Below are 10,483 nucleotides of genomic sequence, written 5' to 3' on the forward strand. Positions count from 1 at the left end.
AATCTCTTTGGTACGGTAGCATATTAACAGTAAGTACTAGCCACTCTTGGAAGACATAACCTTGATAGTTACAAGCACAAAGTAGGTGTGGGAGTGGTAACATGAAATGAACAGAATTTGAATTTCATTCCTCTCCTGGCATTACAAATGGACACTAGCACACTAAAATGTGTATTTCCGTTAGTGATAGTCCAGCAGTACTGACCTCTTTATAGGGGAGGGAACTAGACATGGAAACATTAAGCTGTGCTTTCCAGCCAGATGCTTCCTGTTTAACCGTTCTACCGGTATTTTGGACATAAAAAGCCCATTTAGTACAAATTTTGTGTAGGCATACTTTACATTGCCACAAGACATACAACAGCTTTAGATTTTTGAATTAGCTAGTTTTTCCCCAACAATTTGTTTACCTTTCAGGCAGCCATTTGTTTTCATTCATTTCCGAACGGTATGAATATCAACTTGCCGAAACTTTAAAAGTTGCTTGAGAATCCATCATTCCGGAAATGACGTCCAAATAATTTTTTGTCAAAGTTACTTCATCGTTGCATAATAATGAATTTTAAAGCATGGATGGCTAATCAATTAATGACATTCTCTGAAGTTATGTTGAGTTTTACTGTTAGTAACACATTTCCTGAAAGCAGAATGTTTTTCTGCCAGAAGGTATTCCATGGAGAAAAAACTGTTTTACAAATTAAATTCAAACTTCCATGTCTTCTTAACCCTGACATGACTATTTGCTGAAAATTTATAGTAAATGGGCTTTAATATCCAAAATACCGGTGTAAGTACATGTCTTTGTCCCCTGCACCATTGGGATTGTGATGTGTTGACCCCTTACTGGGTACAATGACATGATTGTGTAGACCTACTCATTCACATAATTTATTATCACTACTAGCCTGCTGGCTAAAGTTATAGTGCTGCAAGCTAAAATGGATGCTAAATGGCAAAGTAGGCACTTTAGCTAGATAGGAACTTTTTAGGTTTAATGGAAATGTTTATCCCGTTAGGTTTATACATGCATCCATCTAGCTAGCTAACGTTCGCTATCTGTGTAATTCACAACCAATAGCTATTTTCTAGCCATCTTAGCAACATTCGCTATCTGTGTAATTGCTAGATACTTAGGTAGCCATCTTGGCTACTAGCTCACATGCTAGTGAGGCTGCCGCAAGTGCAAAATTTTCAAAGTACACAATCATGTGATAGCATGTATCCAATAAGGGGTCGATACACAACAATCGCGACAGAACCGGAAATAGAGGGTTGCCAATGGTGCCGGGGACGCAGAGGGTGCACTTACAACAGCATGGTCCTTTAAAACAGTTTACAAAAGGTAACACTGCTGTGGATTCATTAAAGCATTCTTGATGGAAAGGTCAAGCACTGGGTTGATTTCTTACTGTATATTCATCCTGTGAGTTACAGACACTATCTGCAGACAATTAAGATGGCGGTGGAGTGGTTTTCTAAGGTCTTCCCCATAGAAAGTTTAAGCTTTCTACCTGTTGAAAGTCAACAACAGTTATCAGAAATAGATTCATGCCAAATAGTAACCCTTTTGAAATCATACCAACAGTGACATTAACAGCTGTAAAGGTTGATTGTGGAGAATCTTATTTTCTATTAGGTCCATGGAGGATGTTACTGTGCTGTTTACAGTTGTGTACAGTTCAAGTTTTGGTTTTGTGCTGATTACTGAAATCTTTTTTTAAACTGATTTTTTTTTAAATTGCAAAGTTCTCAATCTGATAAATGCGATATGTTGTAAATGTGCAAGTGTGCATTTGTTGTATCGCAAGTAATGCAAGAGTGCAAGTAATGATATTTTTTTTTTGGTCCATCCTACCCCTAGGTCCTGACTATGTCGTAGTGTTTCTCTCCCCAGCGCAGGCGCTGAACGTGTATTTCTTTGCTGAAGCCATTCAGTAAGTTCCAGCAATACTCTGGGGAGAGCACTTTGCTGGGTTTGTGGAGCCAAAAGTACTTGTTAAGGTGGCTCTCATCGTGCCACAGAGCCTCCACCTGGTTCCTCTTGTCTGCCATTATGCCCTGGTGACAGCTGTCTGTCAGGTTCGCCACACTCTGCCACATGCCCCCGAAGACAGCCGCGTGGTAGTAGAAGTCCCCCTTCTCCATGTAGGCCGTGGAGTTCGGGTTGTGGTCATAGGTGTACCTTTCCTGGGGGGTGTTGTAGAAGGAAGAGTGCAGAAGCGCCACCGATTCCCCAAGGGCCTCCGAGCCGAAGCGACCCACGAAGACCTGGTCCACGTCCAGGCAGAAGACGTACCGGTGCCGGTGCCGGATGCGTGTCTGGATAGCGTCCGCAATGGTCTTCATGCGCATCATGGAGACGCTCGTGCCGCTTGACCGGTACAATCTCCAGGGTCCTCCCTGCCATCAGGTTGAGCCCCGGCACGTTCTCAGGGGCATCGGTGAACACATAGTATGTCACCGGTAAACCCACCATGAAGTGACGTTCTGCCGAGGTCAGGAAGTCCATCAGGTACATTCCCAGGTATCTGGGAAAAGCACACAGAAATGCACAGCTCATTACAATGGTGGTGTTGGTAGGCGTTAGTAATGTATGCAGCGTTGGAACAAGTTCCTAACTTCTCACAGTCAGAACATTTATCTGCCATTTTCTAACACACTGAAAAACCCATCACTTTAAACTGCAACCTGGGCTCGTCAGTGCAGACAACCCCATCACTCTCACAATTAATGCTAACCTCCCAATGACGAATACCGTCAGTGCAACAGTGCTGCCCATTTTTTTGTGACGCTCATCGTAGATGTTAGGATCAAACATCCCATCCCACATAATGGGTGCTCCCCAGTCAGTGCAAGTAGTCACATCAGTTCGGGACCTGTGAGAAGGGAAAGAATTGAGAAAAAAAAGGAGGTAATGACAAGGCATCATTTTTTTTAAATGCAGATGATACTGCATCTATGACAAGCATCACAAAAAACAGGCTTTCTATGCATAAGATGCTGTTATTTACTGTTGTTCACATTCTTTACAACTGGCTGCAGAAAAGCTGCAACACACCTTTGATGCTCTGCAAAAAGCACCAGTGAACATTAAACTTGTATTAAATGCCAATAAAACTAAATACATGCTGTTCTCCAGAACCAGGAACATTGACTATGACAACCCCCAGATTCATACTCTTAATGGTATTCTAACTGAAAGAGTCCCCCACTATAAATATTTATTTATCTGGGTTGATGAAAATCTCCATTTTTAAAACCCATATTGAAACCTAGTTAAACATTCAAGGAAAATAGACTACTTTCAGCCTTGATTATGGGGACATCTGCAGCTGCTTCTACCCTCAAGCTTTTAGATACTGTCTACCATACAGCTCTTAGATCTATTACTGGCGATACACATCACTGCATAGTATATAAAAAAGTAGGTTGGCCCTCTCAACAAGGAGAGATCAGCACTGGTTTATGTCAATTTATAAAGCCCTTCTCTGTAAACTCTCGGTCATCACTTTTGGTTTGGAATACTGGAAATCATTAAACATGCTCTCAGGACTGCCTAATGCTCCATGTACCTCAAGTTAACTCTGAACTTGGAACAGCTTTTAAATTCTCTGCCACTCATACCAGGAAGGAACAGCAAAAAAACACTGAAGCTTGGTTCTGTTGTAACACAGGGATATTTTTGATCTTGATCTTGAATCTTGTTCATTTGAATTGTACCCGTTTCACCAGATGCCTGTCATTACTCCTCTTCTCTAATGTATTATTATTTTTCTCCTTTAGATTTATTGTACCTTGACACCGTTGCAAATGAGGGTCCCACCCTCAATGAGTCACTGAGAAAGTTAACTACAGATAACGATAAAAATTCCATAACTGGGATAGTATCGCATCAGAAAGGTGTAGGCTTGTGTGTGGGTGTGCTGTCACAGGGTTTTTTTTTTTTTTTCTTTTAAATCCACAGGCCACAAGTTATGTTTAAATTGGTGGCATAGTGGTATGTTGGGTATTTCAGTTTCCGCACTAAAGAAACGGAACCAGGATCCAGGAAATTGAACTTTCTCAGCTGTGGTCTCTTCTCTGCCAAAACCCCTCTCTGATTTCTACCAATCAGAATAAAGCAAAGAATACAAAATAAAGGCAGACTAGCAGCAGGACGCTCATCTTAATCTTAAAAATTAATTAATAAATTTTTTTAAATTGGCCAGGGCTACTAGTTTATCAATAACAAACATTATTTAATAAAAAAATGAATAACAAAAAGTGAAGGCTGAACCATAGGGCTGAACACAGTTCAAGGAAGAGAGGGATAAATACTAAAAGCCTGTAAATGCACAGCCCACTGTTCTGGTCATGTGACTCACCGGAGATCTAGGGAGCTGTCTACATGGTATTCGGTTTGTAGCTTTGTACCTGGAGGTGAACGGAATTCTCTCACAGCACTTTCAAAAAACCTGAAAATTAGAACAGACGGACAATTTAAAACATGGCACATCTTATAGTTTTCTCCTATGAATCATGTATCTTCCCTGCAACATTTGTTTATGTTTGTAATTTGTTAAGTGTTTTCCCATTTTTGATAATATAACAGTCAAAATGTGTCGAAGAAAACCAACTTAAACAAAATTTATTTAATTTGTGAAATGTAAGGCCTTTTGATATTACATTACATTACGGGCATTTAGCAGACGCTCTTATCCAGAGCGACGTACAACAAGTGCATTGGTTCACGATGTAGAGGTGCAAAAGAAACACTAGAGAGAAGTAAGGATCGTAGTGCCAGAAGTGACCACATCGATCAGGACTCCAACCCTGTAGAGTAACCTGTTCAGCAAACAATCCTACCAAGTACAAACTAGCACTGGAATAACATTTGCCTAATCAGACAAACAACAACAACAATCCTGCCAAATAAACTAACGTAATCGTATTATCCTAGCTAGGTATATTGAGCTAAACTATAGGCCAGGGAGGGGTGGGGAGAGGTGCAGCCTGAAGAGACGAGTCTTCAGTCTGCGTTTGAAGGTGGTAATATTCTCTGCTGTTCTGACCGCCACGGGGAGGTCATTCCACCAGCGAGGGGCCAGGACAGACAGCAGACGGGAGCGGGAAGTACAGACGCGAAGAGGGGGAGGTGCCAAGCGTCCAGAGGTGGCAGAACGGAGAGGTCTGGCTGGTGTGTAGGGTCTGATGATCCTGATTTTGATAAAGGAATGACATTGTTATTCATGTTAACACCCAAAAGCATTTAAACATCTAAAGCAACTGAAGGACACACAGTTAACTAAGAAACTGTCTTGTAAACAACAGCAAATCAGCATTGTTTCAGAGGGAAATAAATTAAGTTGTTTCAACAAACAACTTCGAGGATCACGACTCTGCATGAATTTTGAACTGTGTGCTTACACCAGTTGGGGATCAGTGCTCCCTCCATGGGAATTTAATGGTTTGCCAACATGTTGCGCATTTTGACAATGATCACGTAACAAGCAGTTTAAGAATTTCTTTAGTTTTTAGAATTTTTTTAGTTTAGTATATTTTGCATTTTAGTTTTGTATGAAGAACAATTTTGGCCATGTATAGTCTTTGTCCTTAATGGCCAAAATTGTTCTACATATAAAACTAAAATGCCTTCTAAAAAATTAGGTGCAAACTGCTGTACACTAATGTACAACTACTGCTATGCGGTAGTGTACAGCAGTGCTTGTGTATGTAGCTGCTATACACAAACATATCCTCCATTTGTAGAGCTCATGGGTATAAGAACGATTTCATTTAAAACAATTCCAGAACTGAGATATGTAACACTGTCCATTGATTTGGTAAGAGATGTCTGGAGAATCACATTACAGCAAAACAATAATAATAATAATATACACTGCCTGGCCAAAAAGAAAGTCGCATACTAATATTTCATTGGACCGCCTTTAGCTTTGATTACGGCGCGCATTCATTGTGGCATTGTTTCGACAACCTTATTCAACGTCACATTTATTTACGTCCAGAATTGCATTAATTTTTGGCCGAGATCTTGTATTGACGACAGGAGAGTCGAACCACTCCGTGAAGTCTTCTCCAGCACATCCCAAAGACTTTCAATGGGGTTAAGGTCAGGACTCTGGTGGCCAGTTCAATCAGTGTGAAAATGATTCATCATGCTCCCAGAACCACTCTGAGCCTGATGAATCTTGGCATTGTCGTCCTGGAATATGCACGTGCCGTCAGGGAAGAAAAAGTTGTCCATTGATGGGATAACATGGTCATTCAGTACATTCAGTCATTTTTTGTGTGTATACATATATATATATATTAATATTACTATGGACGCAAAGACTTTTTAATGGTGTATTTACTGGGACAGGTGAGTACACAAGAGGACAATGGCTTGGGGGGCATACAAAGGGTGAAATGGGAGAAGACTTCTGACATCACCGAATACATGAAATGTTGCTGAAACACAGAAGCAACCTTGCTCAAATTTATATGACAACAGAAAAAGAGGTGGGCCATCCGGAAAGGCTGACGAGTGCTTCCGAGAAATCTTACAGAACAGGTTTGAAGTGACTCCTAATCGCTTTTGAAAATTAAATGGCATGGGGCGGGGGTGCGGGGGTGGGGGGTGGGGGGGGGGGGGGTGGGGGGTTGGGGCGAGTAAGAAGAAATGAAATGTTTTTTTCATCGTGGGTGCATGCAGAAAATTACAGCTGCTACGAATATGGGGGGTCATAATTTTGTCAGGGGAAATATTGGATAAAGGAGCAGTCACTGAAAAGTTGTTGAAAATCACAGAAATTATATTTTAGGATATTGGTTATGCGGTTCAATTAATTTATTCATCTCATCCATCCCTACATTGTATTTACAATACTTTATGTAGTCCAACAGTATTTTCTCCTATCCCCTTCTTGTTACTATTTTTATTTTATTTTTTCTAATGTTACTGTTTCGTACTATTCTGTCTGTTTGATGTTATGTCTCACTATATAATCTTTTATGTATAGTATGTATTTTATGTTCGGACCCCAGGAAGATTAGCTGCACACTGCGTATTGCTAATGGGGATCCTAAATAAATAAATAGTTTATCAATGTGGATGTCATTTAGCCACTGAAGACTACCTCTGCACTCTTATACGACTCATGCTGTTATGACAACGTTTTTCAAAACACTGCTTTTCAAAATATATCTGCTATCCTAAATGTGCAAAGTGCAAACCACTCTGAAGTGAGTAGTACATTCTCTCAAACGGCCTGAAATAGCCATGTCAGTGGCAATTTGGACATAAAACTGCATATTACACATCCATGTTTTTAACAGATCATTTAACAGGTGCAATTCACATTCAAATATACAGTAGCCAATGAAAGAAGAATAAAAGACGAAGATATTAAATACGGTTGGACAGAGCCTTTGCTACACATTTTACTCCTTCCTCAGAACTGACGTTGCCTGTTCGCAATTGCATCACTGGCAGTCCACAAGTAGCCTTTTCTGCTGTGTGACAGTAAGAATGTAGATATCGAGTCAACTTACAGCAAGTCAGCAAATGGCAGCAGCCTAAGAAGGCGACAAGCTTGAAACTCGGGGCATCTATTCCTTCAAAAGAAACAGCCACTTAAGCAAGCGCTACCATTAACATACTTCAACCCTTTGGTCAAACAATACAATTTGGGTCAAACTGACCTATTTTAAAATCAGTAAAAGAGGAAGGGCACTTTTGAGAGATGCATTTCTAAAACCAATGTACATGGCTCTTGTTTTGTATTTGTTGTTCTTTCAGTATTTTTATAATGTTTTTTTTCTTCCTAGAAAACAACCTATTTATCATGCAAATGATCCCTCTTGGTTACATCCCCCATCAACATGCTCTACACTTTCATTGCTATACTGATGACATTCACATACCTACATTTTATATTTATACATGTATACACACATACACATTCAGGGATATAGGTTAGCACCCAATAAATTCAGTTCTACCTACTCCCTCACTCCCAGCTTGGATAAAAATTTGGATATCTATTCATTTTCTAATGCTAAATTGCAACAAAACAAAACACATGCTGCTTGCACAAAAATCCACCCTCAAAAAAAAAAAAAAACCCCACTGATTTGTCTTGCTTCGCCATTGATGAGATCTCTGTTGCTTCATCAACCAAAGTCTGCAACCTTGGAGTCATTTTGACTAAACTCTCCTACTGAAAGTTCACATTAACTTTATCACAAAAATTGCACTGCGACATTGCTTGCCTCCACCAATCTCTCAACCTCATTGATGCTGAAGATCTAATACATGCGTTCATATTCATACACATACATTACTGCAACACCCCTTTCACCAGCCTCCCATCCAAAACTCTCCATAAAGGCATGTGTGTCCAGAACTCAGCTACCTGGGTACTAACAGACATCAAAAAATCTGCGCACAGAGCAGCACATACATCACAGCTACTCACCACAACATGTAAAGCTCTTTGTGGTCTTGCTGCATAATTAATAGCTTAAATTGCTGTATTACAGGCTGGCAAAATTGTGCAGACCATGCAGCCCTCCAGAACTAGTGCTGAGGACCAGTACTGTATAGTAAGTGTAAATTTCCAGGGTGCAAGACAAAACCCCACCTGGGAATTTAACCTTTCAGAAGCAAGTCCCACTTTTTACCTGCTTCCAGATAAATTAACAAGTGAATAAATATAAATACTGCATTCATATTTATGAATTTAGCAGATGCTGTGTTCCATTGATTTAAGGACAACAATAATAATTTCTGTATTCACTTATTTATTTTGAAATCTCAAGGAAACTATTCATACATAGGACACGGCCTTATTCAACCCCAGTGCTTAGGCACAAATTCAATCTTATCTGACTGTAGGATCATTTATACGCATATGGAATTCGCCAGAAACCGTTCAATTTTGATTGGTTCCTTCATTCCTAGAAGTACCTACCTAGTTCTGCACAATGGCAAGATGACGTGAAATTAACGAAACTTGATTAACACGTCGTACAAGATTCAAAAAGCACGTACGGTATATTGAGTAACTGAAATTCTACCGAGGTCGATAAATTGAACTGGGTGGTGAACTGCAGTAAAGCCGCTTCACAAACCTCATTTTTGAAAGCACTCGTCTACCGACGTACAAGTCGAAGTTCATTCCAGGCTGCAAAGAAGAAAACAGAAATACACTACTTAATCAATCAGATAATAGAACCTTTAGGGAGAGTGAAGCTAAAATTTCTCGCGAACTGACACAAATGAAGTAGGCTATCCTATAACAGTCCTTACCACAAATTCGTAAGAGTGGCGTATGCCATGCGTTTTTAATCTAAGGTTGCTTCATGGAGTCCAGGACTTCAGCTACAATGCACAATAGAATTTTTGAAAAGAAGAAAACTCAAATTCTTAAAACAGAAAAAAAAAACTAGACAAGTGAACTCAAAACTCCTCAAAAATAAAATACTAAAGACACAAGGAACAAACAGCTAGGGCACAATACAGACAGGCTGAACACAGGCAGGAAACATCGGCAGACCACACACAAATAGGCAGAAACACATATGAAATGCAAGGAACCAGCACCCAAGCCAGGAAACAAAGAACTCAAATAGACAAGGGTAACAAGACACAGGTGAACTCAAAGAACAATCAAACCAGAAAAGGAGGGGATAACAAGACACAGGTGGGAACAATGATAGAATAATTAAAACCAATAATACAATTAACACAGGGAGGGAGAACGAACTGAAACATAAAGCTGAAGTTCCGCCATCTGGTGGCCAAAAGGGGAAAAACAGAAACAGAAAATACAGGACCATGACAGTACCCCCCCCCCCCCCCCAAGGGATGGCTCCTGACGTCCCAGAAGGCCGACCTGGGGAGGGAGTGAAACAGAGGGTGGGAGCTGGAGACAGGCGTGGGAACGGAAGCCGGACTGGGCAAGACAGGAGTGGACTGGGCTAGACAAGACAGGAATGGACTGGACTAAACTCTGACACATAAGAAACTGGACTCAAACAAACATGGAACGGGACTGAAACAAACACTACACTGGACTGGACTGGACTCAAGACAGACACGGACACGGAACGGACTAACACACAGACAAGGAACAGACTGACGGAGAGAGGACACAGAACTGAACGCGGACAGAACACTAGACTGAACAAAAACAGAAACCAGACTCAACATAGACACCTGACTCACAGATACCAGACTCAACACAGACTAGACTGGACTGGACAAAAAAAAACACGGAACGGACAGACACAGACCTATAAACAAGACAGGGAGACTTAACAATGGGACAGACAGAGTGACAAGCAGGCGGGGAGGCTCATGGCTAGACCAACGGACACACAAAGGGACAGACAGAGTAACGAGTAAACAGATTGGCCGACGGGCCGACAGCCTGGGGGGCAGACAGACAGGCCAAAACACTGGCTGACAGACATGCGGGCAGACAGGCAGGCAGGCAGA

At 40.9% G+C, this 10,483-nt stretch overlaps 1 pseudogene; it reads right to left on the reverse strand.

Annotated features, from left to right (window-relative positions):
* Positions 1–9,707, reverse strand: LOC118208256 (annotated as a pseudogene).
* Between the last annotated feature and the right edge of the window lie 776 nt (positions 9,708–10,483).

Source organism: Anguilla anguilla, chromosome 11 (assembly GCF_013347855.1).
Source record: "Anguilla anguilla isolate fAngAng1 chromosome 11, fAngAng1.pri, whole genome shotgun sequence".
Lineage (NCBI taxonomy): Eukaryota > Metazoa > Chordata > Actinopteri > Anguilliformes > Anguillidae > Anguilla > Anguilla anguilla.